Below are 14,641 nucleotides of genomic sequence, written 5' to 3'. Positions count from 1 at the left end.
GGGGTGGGGTGGGTGAGAGGGTGACAACGGTTGGTATGTCAATAAATAAAATTAATTAAAAATAAAAATGCAAAAAAGCCATCAATAAACAGAATATTCTGCAAATGGGATATCAAGAACAAAACAGGAACAAATGAAGATCCAGTAATTTGTCACAACGGGTCAACTTGGGACATATTATACATATCCATAGACAGAAAGAAAACACTACATGACATCGCTCATGAGAAAAGTGTAAAAGCTGATCTCATAGAAACTAAGAGTAGAATGGTTACCAAAGGCTAGGAAGCAGGGATGAGATGACAGAATGGAAGAAGCCCACTAGTGCACACAATCTTGCAGAAGACTGGTAGAATAGGTTCTGTCATCTACCACACAATAGGGTACTGTAGATTTCTAAATAGCTAGATAAGAAAAGTTTGGCTGTTGTGGGTGTTGAGATATGCGTGGCCCATGGGAAGTACTAATATTAGGAGGGTGGCCTTGTTCCAGGAAGTGTGTCACTGTGGCAGTGGGCTATGCTCAGGCTCTACCCATTATGAGCGCTAGCTTTCTCCTAGCTGCCTGAGGATACCATTCTGCCCTGGTTGCCTTCATTTCAGGATGTAGAACTCTCAGCTCCTTCTCCAGCTTCATGTCTGCCTGAAGGCTACCATACTTACTGCCTTGATGATAATGAATGGAGCCTTTGGATCTCTTAAGCCACCCTCAATTAGATGTTGTGTTTTTTATAAAAGTTGCCTTGCTCGTGGTGTCTCTTCACAGCAATAAAACCCTAGCTGAAATAAATGTTCTTACGAAGAAATGGTGACTATTTAAGGTCTCTGTAATTTCTAAATCTTAGTTCCTCTAACACCGTTTCCTCAAACATGTCTACAGAAGCCCCACATACACTATAGAAGGAAAAAGTGACTCAAGCGAGTAATTTTGCATTTATATAAAAGCACCATTCAGTAACAAGAGCATATGAATGCAAATAATTTTGTTTTGTCAAGGAACATGAAATGTCAAGGATGCATATAGTATATTCCATTTACATTCATTTTTAAAGCCAAAACAAATACATGGTATACAAATAGGAAAGTGATCACTCACCTCAGTTAGCAGGAGAAGTTGACATTCAAAAGAATTCTTGTGGACCTGTGCAAAAGTTCCTTATTTTGTTCTGCCTAGTAGTTATGGAGTTGAACATGACTATCCAAACTGACTGCACTGGCTGCTTAATATCTGAAATTTACGTTTGTATAAATTGTTTACAATGTATTATAATCTCCGTTCTTCTTTCTCACAGCATTATCTTCCACGTTGAATGTTCTGAGTTTTTTGCTTTGTTTTAATTTCTAAGTCTCAGTTCTTCAGACACTGTTTCCTTAGTGAGCTTCCACATTCACTATTATAGGGACCTGTTTGATACTGCTAACCTACAAACTCTTGTTAGTATTCAGAATCAGTTGCTTGGGTACTTTTTGTTTCCTTGTTCTTTGTTTTAACAGTTCATCCAGATTGCCCGGCTCTGATATTGTCTGTTGCTGTCACCTTCTTTGACCTTTGTTGTTCTTCTTACTTTCCTCGATTGTGGCTCTCTTACTCCTTTTGATCTTGCATAGCTGCATACTTTATGAACACTGAACTGAAATGTATGGACATTTAAATTCTTTTCTACCTTTTATGTATCTTTATCATAAAGACACTTCGAACAGCTCTGCTCCATGACACTGAAGACAGATGACATTTTCTTCTATTGTTTAAGACAGTATCCTATGTATATTCTAGGTTGTCCTGGAACTTACTATGTAGGTCAGGCTGGCTCAGACTTGATATGTCATACAGGCTGGCCTCTATTTTATTATCCTCATAACTCAGCCTCTGAAGTGCTAAGGTTACTGGCATGCAAAACCATACTTAATATACTGGGTTTGAAATAAACATTAACATTACATACTACAAACCTGAAAGAAATGACCTTTTTGAAAAATAGATTAAGGTGAAGAGATGGGTAATGAGCAGAGTTGATGCTGGTAATGTTTAAATAAATGCATTTTTCTTGTATACACTGATTTGATAATTATTGTGAAAAACTGTATAATCCAATATATGTAATTAATGTCATGAAAATTAATGTATAAATCTTCTCTTATAATTAACCATTTTCTAAACCTTTTTTAAGCTCTGGTGGAACCATTACTGATGCTATATGGTGTGCTAACTGACAGGAGCTAGCACAGCTATCTTCTGAGAGGCCCAACAAGCAAATGACCAAGACAGATGCAGATACCAATGGACTGAAGTTGGGGCCCCTGTGGTGGAACTAGGGAAAGGCTGGAAGAAGCTGAGGAGGAGGGTGACCCCATAGGAAGACCAGCAGCTCAACTAACCTGGACCCTGAAGATCCCTCAGACACTGATTCACCAACCAGGCAGCATATACCAGCTGATATGAAGTCCAACACACATGCAGCAGAGGTCTGCCAAGTCTGGATTCTGAGAGAAGCACCTAACCCGTTGGCAGGGTGCGTTAGGGAGGAGTGAATAGGGACATCCTCTTGGAGAGATAGAGGAGGAGGAATGGGATGAGGAACTACTGAAGGGCAGACCAAAAGGGGGATAATGAGTAGATTGCAAAAACAAAAACAAAAAAATAAGACTAAAGATTTAAAAAAAAGATTTGGTAGAACAAGGATACTGAGAGAAAATAGGAATTTCTATAACATATATAATTTAGGAACGGAAAATAAGTCTTAGTCTGAAAACGGACTTAGAAGATGCTGTGGAATACAGGAATAGAGGGATGAGACTCCTGTTCCACAGACTTGTGGGGATAATTTAACAAAAGTGTGCCCTTGTGGTCAGCTAGTGAAAATTATTGCAGCCCCACCTCCACCCCCATCCCGGGATCTTACTCTGGGTCATAGGCCAGAATGCTTACTAGGATGGATATGTATCAGGGTCATGATGCCATCTGCTAGGAAAGCATACAGCCAACTATGCCAGCAACGAGCAGGTTTAGAATTCTGCTCTTCTCTATGTGCCGTTCTTGGCACTGCCGTTCATTTCTGTTCCATTTTCAGCTTGGAATGTGCTCATCATCTTCTGACTATGCTCTCCCCCACTTCTTCTTTTTTTTTTTTTTTTTTACCAATTAATCATCTTTCCTAGCTAATGTCAGGTACCCAACAGGTCACCAGTTCTTTATTTTATTATTGTGAGAATTAATTGTCTCCGTGGAAGTGCATTTTCCCACACTTCTATGGATTTTCTTGAACTTTTTGTTAGATATAATTATTCCTATGATGTCAGCTGATCTATTTCCACTGACATATTTTGTAGAACTCATGGAGTACTTGGCAGAAGTACTGTGAGTCACAAATACTAAAGCAAACAAAACACAGAGAACATTTAACAGACTTTGGCACCAGTCAAGCAAGCCAAGAGGCATAATTTGCTGCTAGAGTGGACAACCCAGTGACTAATGGAAAATTACAGAGATCACTTCTAGCTTTGACATTCTGACAAGGTGAGAGTTTCACAAGAGATCAGGCATTAGTATGTAATAACCAGAGCACTCAGGCAGAAAAACAAGCCTTGGAAAAACAAGTGTCAGAAAGGTTCTGCCTATTTCATCATTCTATTCCTGTTTCCAGAATTTGACTGGAATAACCACTCAAGGTACATTTCTATAAACATGCCTTGTAGGACTTTTATTTAGCTTTTGTTTTGTTTTCAGTCAGGAATCTGTGAGAACTGTAGCAGTAAGTTTCCCGATTCCATTACATAAGGAAAACTTCTTACAGTAGATGCCAACGAACACAGAAACTTGCAGCTAGACAATGTAGAGTGAGAGACTGTGGAGTGATCAGCCCTAAATGGCACGTCTTATTAAATCCCTCCCTTCAAGGTTCAGGGTTTTATATGGAACGGGAGAGAGAAGGAGTCAAGAAGCCAAGCATGGTGGTTGTCTCTGATCCAAAACGGCCAACGCACATATGAGCTCATAGAGACGGTGACACAGCATGCATAAACCCTGCACAGGTTCAAACCAGATAAAATCTCACTTAGTAGTAGCACAAAGTTGCACCCTAGCCTCAAAGCTACTTACAATTGATACCTTCTAGGAAAGGGAACAGATTTTCTTCAGTGGAGTTTGACAAGGTATGTCAACCACACTCGAGGCTTTTTCCCAGGAATATAGCTGGACAACACGAAATGGACTCTTGAATCCATTTCTGTGAACATATCTAACTCAAGTCCTCACTCTTTAAATCAAGAATTAACAATGTGTTTCTATTTAATATTTTATGGTATAGACTATGCACCATTTAATTCTTCCTGGCCAAAATTCTGAAGTTCTTCAAATATGTTTTGTTCACATACAAATACTTTTCATTTTGATATTTCCCATTACAAAACAAGTCAAATACAGAGAACATAGGGAAGTACATACAATAGGAGATATTTCTAGGAAGAAAATACATTCTAAATTTTGAAGAATAATGAACAATTCACATTTTATTTTTCTGATTCTTAAATACTTTTGTTTACAGGAGAAAGCAGAATTTGACAGAGAGTTCAAGATTATCCAATAGGTAGTTATAATCTTAAGTATAATTTGTAATGAAATTTGCTGTTATGTGTACTTAGTCTTTATTGTTTCATGCTAATCAGTGGGTGGGGCTTAAGAATCATTCCAAAGTGTTTCCATCTGTTCACTAAACAAATGGTATTGAGCATTTTCTATGTGTTAAGCACCACTCTAGAAAAACAAGCATAAGCAATAATGGTCTTTATTCCAATGAGTTTACATATGTGGGGATGCAGGCACACTGATTAACGCAGAACATTGGCCTAAAAATGTCAACCAGTAGCGAGCTCACCAGAGCAATGAAAGTCAGGGCAAGAAATAAAAGAAGGATGAGTACATTACTATTTTATGTGAATCCCTGTGAGGTTCTTCACTGGTACTTCAGTAAAGAGCTGATGAAACGGAGGAGGCTGACACATGCTTCTCTGGAAAAGAACATCAAACAGAGGCATAGTAATGCTTCAGAGGTGGAGAATCAACATATTCCCCAGCCTGAGACTTAGAAAGAGCCTCCTGTATTTGAAGAATGAGTGGGGGGAGAGTAGTCAGAGCTGGTCTTGGAGCTTGTTTAGACAACCAGGGCTTGTGACCACTGGTTCAATGCAGTGGAAACCTTGGGAAGTTCAATCTGTGGAGTATTATGATCTGACTTAGACTTAAAATACTAGAGTGGTTCTTACGTAGCAGTTGGTATGTTCAGTTCTATTAGGTCATTTGCGCAAAGTGACTGTGGATGTATAGGGGCCGCAGACTGGGGACTTTCAGATAACCACTTCACTCTCAGAGCAGCCTCCAATCTGAATACAGTAAGGGGCCCAAGTTCTCAGTTACAGAGATGAAGGAAAATTAATTCTGCTAACAATTTAACACATTATTCAGAGCCACATTCCCAGCTCGAGAGCACAGTAAATATGGAGCAACTTTGCTGACATGTCTATTGAAGAATAAAACCTCAAGGAAGGAGCCAGATAAGCTGTGCTTGAATTCTTGACACAGTGATATGGCTTAGCTGCTAAGCTGTGGTAATACTTTTATGTTATAGGTGAAAGATGATATAGTTTCCATCAAAACCATAAGTAGATGTAGTTCATACAACAAGATAAAAATCATTTATAGTATAATGTTCAAGAACTATCAATGAAACTTTGTATATAGATTCCTTTTTATTCACATTTTTATAAAAGGTCTTAACTGTTACCTCTAAAGGCTAAATCTGATTTCTTAGATGAGAAAATCGTATTTGCCGAGTATAGATAAAATGTCTACTTATGAGCAAAGTAAATATAGCCCAAATAATTCCAGGTACCTAATGTAAGCCTATTGAAAAGGCTCAAGAGAGGAAGTGTACAGTGGTCAGGGAAGAGGATTGGGCTTGTTCTGGGTTTGTCCCATTTGTATTGATTATAACACAAGGCTAGTGGAAAACTGACTACATTTCTTTACCTTTGATCTATAAAGAGCACAGTCTAGCTCCATAAATGGAATATGAATGATTCCACAAAATGGTAAATGTTAATACACAGAGGAACACTCTGAACTCCTAAAGGAGTCAAATGAAGGATATTCTGTTTAGCAGGAGAGCCAACAGACCTCACAGCCTATCTCGGTGAGGAGTAGGGCAATCCCATGTAAACTTGTAATAGAATGTCACTCTCTTTCAGCTAAATTTCCTTCTATGAGACTCTTCTCTTTATTCACAATCCAGAAAGGGACCAGTAATAGGCGACCACAGTCCAGGAAATACCATGTACTCCTTGCTCTGTGGCCTTACTGAATGGTATACGAATTGTTTGTGAATGTAGTTAAAGTCAATCAGGGTTTATCATGCACTAGCCAGTGGTGGCAAGTGTGGACTAAGAAGTAACAATTGACCTCATCAGTTCACTACTAGGTTAGCTGCGGGTGTAAAGTGGGGTGCTGAGAGTTGGGGCTGTGATAATTCATTCTAGACGCTCTATGCATTTTCTTAGAGAACAGAAATGGCTCTGGACAATGTAGCTCTATGATGAAAATACACAGATAGATAAATGCCACTTTTGTTTCTATGGAATAAATATGCTTCATCAATCAGGAAAATGCTTGGTGTTCCTGGACAAAATACACTACGTAATGAATTAGGAAGATTTATATACCTGAAATTATTCAAAGCAGAGCAGTGTGTTTATTTTCACAAAGAGTTATTGTAAAGAAGTTGCAATCAATTAATTTAAAGCCCATGTTTATATACTAGTGTAATGAGATTCTCTAACAGAAACAGGACACAAAGAAGTGTTCTTCCCGGAAGCAGTGTGTTAGTGCCAGCACATTAACATCCAGAGGAGGACTCAAGTGTACAGTGAGTCTGTGTCTTTTTTTTGTTTTGTTTTGTTTTCTTTTTTTCTTTTTCTTTTTTTTTTATTAACTAGAGTATTTCTTATATACATTTCGAGTGTTATTCCCTTTCCCGGTATCCGGGCAAACATCCCCCTCTCCCCTCCCCTTCCTTATGGGTGTTCCCCTCCCGACCCTCCCCCCATTGCCGCCCTCCCCCCACCAGTAAGTTCACTGGGGGTTCAGTCTTAGCAGGACCCAGGGCTTCTCCTTCCACTGGTGCTCTTACTAGGATATTCATTGCTACCTATGAGGTCAGAGTCCAGGGTCAGTCCATGTATAGTCTTTAGGTAGTGGCTTAGTCCTTGGAAGCTCTGTTTGCTTAGCATTGTTGTACATATGGGGTCTCGAGCCCCTTCAAGATCTTCCAGTTCTTTCTCTGATTCCTTTAACGGGGGACCTATTCTCAGTTCAGTGGTTTGCTGCTGGCATTCGCCTCTGTATTTGCTGTATTCTGGCTGTGTCTCTCAGGAGCGATCTACATCCGGCTCCTGTCGGTCTGCACTTCTTTGCTTCATCCATCTTGTCTAATTGGGTTGCTGTATATGTATGGGCCACATGTGGGGCACGCTCTGAATGGGTGTTCCTTCAGTCTCTGTTTTAATCTTTGCCTCTCTCTTCCCTGCCAAGGGTATTCTTGTTCCCCTTTTAAAGAAGAAGTGAAGCATTCACATTTTGATCATCCGTCTTTAGTTTCATTTGTTCTAGGCATCTAGGGTAATTCAAGCATTTGGGCTAATAGCCACTTATCAATGAGTGCATACCATGTATGTCTTTCTGTGATTGGGTTAGCTCACTCAGGATGATGTTTTCCAGTTCCAACCATTTGCCTACGAATTTCATAAAGTCATTGTTTTTGATAGCTGAGTAATATTCCATTGTGTAGATGTACCACATTTTCTGTATCCATTCCTCTTTTGAAGGGCATCTGGGTCCTTTCCAGCTTCTGGCTATTATGAATAAGGCTGCAATGAACATAGTGGAGCACGTGTCTTTTTTATATGTTGGGGCATCTTTTGGGTATATGCCCAAGAGAGGTATAGCTGGATCCTCAGGCAGTTCAATGTCCAATTTTCTGAGGATCCTCCAGACTGATTTCCAGAATGGTTGTACCAGTTTGCAATCCCACGAACAATGGAGGAGTGTTCCTCTTTCTCCACATCCTCGCCAGCATCTGTTGTCCCCTGAGTTTTTGATCTTAGCCATTCTCACTGGTGTGAGGTGAAATCTCAGGGTTGTTTTGATTTGCATTTCCCTTATGACTAAAGATGTTGAACATTTCTTTAGGTGTTTCTCAGCCATTTGGCATTCCTCAGCTGTGAATTCTTTGTTTAGCTCTGAACCCCATTTTTTAATAGGGTTATTTGTTTCCCTGCGGTCTAACTTCTTGAGTTCTTTGTATATTTTGGATATAAGGCCTCTATCTGTTGTAGGATTGGTAAAGATCTTTTCCCAATCTGTTGGTTGCCGTTGTGTCCTAACCACAGTGTCCTTTGCCTTACAGAAGCTTTGCAGTTTTATGAGATCCCATTTGTCGATTCTTGATCTTAGAGCGTAAGCCATTGGTGTTTTGTTTAGGAAATTTTTTCCAGTGCCCATGTGTTCCAGATGCTTCCCTAGTTTTTCTTCTATTAGTTTGAGTGTGTCTGGTTTGATGTGGAGGTCCTTGATCCACTTGGACTTAAGCTTTGTACAGGGTGATAAGCATCGACCGATCTGCATTCTTCTACATGTTGCCCTCCAGTTGAACCAGCACTGTTTGCTGAAAATGCTATCTTTTTTCCATTGGATGGTTTTGGCTCCTTTGTCAAAAATCAAGTGACCATAGGTGTGTGGGTTCATTTCTGGGTCTTCAATTCTATTCCATTGGTCTATCTGTCTGTCTCTGTACCAATACCATGCAGGTTTTATCACTATTGCTCTGTAATACTGCTTGAGTTCAGGGATAGTGATTCCCCCTGAAGTCCTTTTATTGTTGAGGATAGCTTTAGCTATCCTGGGTTGTTTTTTACTCCAGATGAATTTGCAAATTGTTCTGTCTAACTCTTTGAAGAATTGGATTGGTATTTTGATGGGGATTGCATTGAATCTGTAGATTGCTTTTGGTAAAATGGCCATTTTTACTATATTAATCCTGCCAATCCATGAGCATGGGAGATCTTTCCATCTTCTGAGGTCTTCTTCAATTTCCTTCTTCAGTGTCTTGAAGTTCTTATTGTACAGATCTTTTACTTGCTTTGTTAAATTCACACCGAGGTACTTTATATTATTTGGGTCTATTATGAAGGGTGTCGTTTCCCTAATTTCTTTCTCGGCTTGTTTCTCTTTTGTATAGAGGAAGGCAACTGATTTATTTGAGTTAATTTTATACCCAGCCATTTTGCTGAAGTTGTCTATCAGCTTTAGTAGTTCTCTGGTGGAACTTTTGGGATCACTTAAATATACTATCATATCATCTGCAAATAGTGATATTTTGACCTCTTCTTTTCCGATCTGTATCCCCTTGACCTCCTTTTGTTGTCTGATTGCTCTGGCTAGAACTTCAAGAACTATATTGAATAAGTAGGGAGAGAGTGGGCAGCCTTGTCTAGTCCCTGATTTTAGTGGGATTGCTTCAAGTTTCTCTCCATTTAGTTTAATGTTAGCAACTGGTTTGCTGTATATGGCTTTTCTATGTTCAAGTATGGGCCTTGAATTCCTATTCTTTCCAGGACTTTTATCATGAAGGGGTGTTGAATTTTGTCTAATGCTTTCTCAGCGTCTAATGAAATGATCATGTGGTTTTGTTCTTTCAGTTTGTTTATGTAATGGATCACGTTGATGTTTTTCCGTATATTAAACCATCCCTGCATGCCTGGGATGAAGCCTACTTGGTCATGGTGGATGATTGTTTTGATGTGCTCTTGGATTCGGTTTGCCAGAATTTTGTTGAGTATTTTTCCGTCGATATTCATAAGGGAAATTGGTCTGAAGTTCTCTTTCTTTGTTGTGTCTTTATGTGGTTTAGGTATAAGAGTAATTGTGGCTTCATAGAAGGTATTCGGTAGTGATCCATCTGTTTCAATTTTGTGGAATAGTTTGGATAATATTGGTATGAGGTCTTCTATGAAGGTTTGATAGAATTCTTCACTAAACCCGTCTGGACCTGGGCTCTTTTTGGTTGGGAGACCTTTAATGACTGCTTCTATTTCCTTAGGAGTTATGGGGTTGTTTAACTGGTTTATCTGTTCCTGATTTAACTTCGATACCTGGTATCTGTCTAGGAAATTGTCCATTTCCTGAAGATTTTCAAGTTTTGTTGAATATAGGTTTTTATAGTAAGATCTGATGATTTTTTGAATTTCCTCTGAATCTGTAGTTATGTCTCCCTTTTCATTTCTGATTTTGTTAATTTGGACACACTCTCTGGGTCCTCTCGTTAGTCTGGCTAAGGGTTTATCGATCTTGTTGATTTTCTCAAAGAACCAACTTTTGGTTCTGTTGATTCTTTCTATGGTCCTTTTTGTTTCTACTTGGTTGATTTCAGCTCTGAGTTTGATTATTTCCTGCCTTCTACTCCTCCTGGGTGTATTTCCTACTTTTTGTTCTAGAGCTTTTAGGTGTGCTGTCAAGCTGCTGACATATGCTCTTTCCTCTTTCTTTCTGCAGGCACTCAGCGCTATGAGTTTTCCTCTTAGCACAGCTTTCATTGTGTCCCATAAGTTTGGGTATGTTGTACCTTCATTTTCATTAAATTCTAAAAGGTTTTTAATTTCTTTCTTTATTTCTTCCTTGACCAGGTTATCATTGAGTAGAGCATTGTTCAATTTCCAAGTATATGTGGGCATTCTTCCTTGATTGTTATTGAAGACCAGTTTTAGGCCGTGGTGGTCCGATAGCATGCATGGGATTATTTCTATCTTTCTGTACCTGTTGAGGCCTGTTTTTTGACCAATTATATGGTCAATTTTGGAGAAAGTACCATGAGGTGCTGAGAAGAAGGTATATCCTTTTGCTTTAGGATAGAATGTTCTATAAATATCCATTAAGTCCATTTGGCTCATGACTTCTCTTAGTCTGTCTACGTCTCTGTTTAATTTCTGTTTCCATGATCTGTCCATTGATGAGAGTGGGGTGTTGAAATCTCCCACTATTATTGTGTGAGGTGCAATGTGTGTTTTGAGCTTTAGTAAGGTTTCTTTTACGTATGTAGTTGCCCTTTTATTTGGGGCATAGATATTTAGGATTGAGAGTTCATCTTGGTGGATTTTTCCTTTGATGAATATGAAGTGTCCTTCCTTATCTTTTTTGATGAAATTTAGTTGAAAATTGATTTTATTTGATATTAGAATGGCTACTCCAGCTTACTTCTTCCAACCAGTTGCTTGGAAAGTTGTTTTCCAGCCTTTCACTCTGAGGTAGTGTCTGTCTTTGTCTCTGAGGTGTGTTTCCTGTAGGCAACAGAATGCAGGGTCCTGGTTGCTTATCCAGTTTGTTAATCTATGTCTTTTTATTGGGGAGTTGATGTTTTATTGGCCATTGATGTTGAGAAATATTAAGGAATAGTGGTTATTGCTTCCTGTTATATTCATATTTGGATGTGAGGTTATGTTTGTGTGCTTTTCTGCTCTTCGTTTTGTTGCCAAGACGAGTAGTTTCTTGCTTCTTCTAGGGTATAGCTTGCCTCCTTATGTTGGGCTTTACCATTTATTATCCTTTGTAGTGCTGGATTTGTAGAAAGATATTGTGTAAATTTGGTTTTGTCATGGAATATCTTGGTTTCTCCATCTATGTTAATTGAGAGTTTTGCAGGATACAGTAACCTGGGCTGGCATTTGTGTTCTCTTAGGGTCTGTATGACATCAGTCCAGGATCTTCTGGCCTTCATAGTTTCTGGCGAGAAGTCTGGTGTGATTCTGATAGGTCTGCCTTTATATGTTACTTGACCTTTTTCCCTTACTGCTTTTAATATTCTTTCTTTATTTTGTGCGTTTGGTGTTTTGACTATTATGTGACGGGAGGTGTTTCTTTTCTGGTCTAATCTATTTGGAGTTCTGTCGACTTCTTGTATGCCTATGGGTAGCTCTTTTTTTAGGTTAGGGAAGTTTTCTTCTATGATTTTGTTGAAGATATTTACTGGTCCTTTGAGCTGGGAGTCTTCACTCTCTTCTATACCTATTATCCTTAGGTTTGATCTTCTCATTGAGTCCTGGATTTCCTGTATGTTTTGGACCAGTAGCTTTTTCCGCTTTACATTATCTTTGACAGTTGAGTCAATGATTTCTATGGAATCTTCTGCTCCTGAGATTCTCTCTTCCATCTCTTGTATTCTGTTGGTGAAGCTTGTATCTACAGCTCCTTGTCTCTTCTTTTCGTTTTCTATATCCAGGGTTGTTTCCATGTGTTCTTTCTTGATTGCTTCTATTTCCATTTTTAATTCCTTCAACTGTTTGATTGTGTTTTCCTGGAATTCTTTCAGGGATTTTTGTGTCTCCTCTCTATGGGCTTCTACTTGTTTATTTATCTTTTCCTGGAATTCTTTCAGGGATTTTTGTGTCTCCTCTCTATGGGCTTCTACTTGTTTATTAATGTTTTCCTGGAATTCTTTTAGGCATCTTTGCGATACCTCTCTGTAGGCTTCTACTTGTTCTCTAAGGGAGTTCTTCACGTCTTTCTTGAAGTGCTCCAGCATCATGATCAAAAATGATTTTGAAACCAGATCTTGCTTTTCTGGTGTGTTTGGATATTCCATGTTTGTTTTGATGGGAGAATTGGGCTCCGATGGTGCCTTGTAGTCTTGGTTTCTGTTGCTTGGGTTCCTGCGCTTGCCTCTCGCCATCAGATTATCTCTAGTGTTACTTTGTTCTGCTATTTCTGACAGTGGCTAGACTGTCCTATAAGCCTGTGTGTCAGGAGTGCTGTAGACCTGTTTTCCTCTCTTTCAGTCAGTTATGGGGACAGAGTGTTCTGCTTTCGGGCGTGTAGTTTTTCCTCTCTACAGGTCTTCAGCTGTTCCTGTGGGCCTGTGTCTTGAGTTCACCAGGCAGCTTTCTTGCAGCAGAAAAGTTGGTCTTACCTGTGGTCCCGAGGCTCATGTTCGCTCGTGGGGTGCTGCCCACGGGCTCTCTGCAGCGGCAGCAACCAGGAAGACCTGTGCTGCCCCTTCCGGGAGCTTCAGTGCACCAGGGTTCCAGATGGTCTTTGGCTTTTTCCTCTGGCGTCCGAGATGTGTGTACAGAGAGCAGTCTCTTTTGGTTTCCCAGGCTTGTCTGCCTCTCTGAAGGTTTAGCTCTCCCTCCCACGGGATTTGGGTGCAGAGAACTGTTTATCCGGTCTGTTTCCTTCAGGTTCCAGCGGTGTCTCAGGCAGGGGTCCTGGTGCTCCTGGGCCCTCCCCCACGGGAGCCCAGAGGCCTTATACAGTTTCCTCTTGGGCCAGGGATGTGGGCAGGGGTGGGCAGTGTTGGTGGTCTCTTCTGCTCTGCAGCCTCAGCAGTGCCCACCTGACCAGGCGGTTGGGTCTCTTTATCTAATTTCTCATCAATAATATGCCTACTTGTTGAAATAGTACTTAAAGGACTCTGCAGTTGTATGCAGAACACTTGTACACAAATAGAAAAACCCCAGATGCAGAACTGAAAACATGTAGATCAAGACTGCAAGGATAGTTTGTAGTGACTTGTGTTCTCATGTTAATTAGCTTACCCAAAAATCTGTTTGTTGTAGGACTAAAGGAAGCCTGTCTCCAGTTGGTTTTTGACTGGTCAATAAAATTACAGGTGGCCAATGACTTTGCTGGCAGAAAGAGGCAGGACTTTAAGGACTCCAGGAAGTGGCCCATGAAGAAGGAAGAGGGGATTCTGCAATGACCAGAGCATAGGAAACAGAACATGCCAGAGAGGTGCAGGAGGGAGACGCAACATATATTTAAGTACAGAGGGGAAGCAGCCCCAGGATGGCTGCCCAGCAGAGTCCAGGACAGCAGCGAAGATGAAATATAGATTTTGTAAGTATTAACTCAGGAATATCGGAGAGGAGTATGCCTTAGCAACCTGGAGATAGGGAATGGCCCAGCCATTGAGCTGCTTAGGGCATATTAAAAAATAAGGCTCTCTCTCTCTCTCTCTCTCTCTCTCTCTCTCTCTCTCTCTCTGTGTGTGTGTGTGTGTGTGTGTGTGTGTGTGTGTGTGTGTGTGTGTCTTTCATGAGTGAATCCAAACCATTTGGGCAGGTATAGAGGAGGCATGTGTATTCTCTGGGGAGTCTAGAGTTGGTTAACTATTTACCACTAAAAAAGTTTCCAAAATATAAGGTGGTATGGTCATTGTTTCCTCTACTTTTAAACTTTTAAAGCAGAATCTAACATATCAACTAGACAAACTCAATATGACAACCACCCTGGGAATGTGACAGTTAAAAGTTTAAAACTACAATATTATATTAACACGAAGAATGTAACTTTACAATTATAGTACTTAGAGATTTCCCAAGTATAGGCTATATGGCTATAGACAAGGAAATGAAACAGGATATAAATGTAGTGACATTAACTTTGAAATCTAACTTATGTCCTTTTCCCTCCTTCCCTCCCTCCCTTCCTCCATCCCTTCCTCCCTCACTTCCTCCCTTGCTCCCTTTTTCTTTTCCCTCTTCTTAAACTTCTTTTTTTGTTTCCTTCCTTCCTTTCTTTCAATATTCTCTTCCATTCTCTCTTT

Source organism: Rattus norvegicus, chromosome 4 (assembly GCF_036323735.1).
Source record: "Rattus norvegicus strain BN/NHsdMcwi chromosome 4, GRCr8, whole genome shotgun sequence".
In the NCBI taxonomy this organism is placed as follows: domain Eukaryota; kingdom Metazoa; phylum Chordata; class Mammalia; order Rodentia; family Muridae; genus Rattus; species Rattus norvegicus.
The sequence above is the reverse complement of the archived record's forward strand: the minus strand, read 5'-3'. Positions refer to the sequence as shown.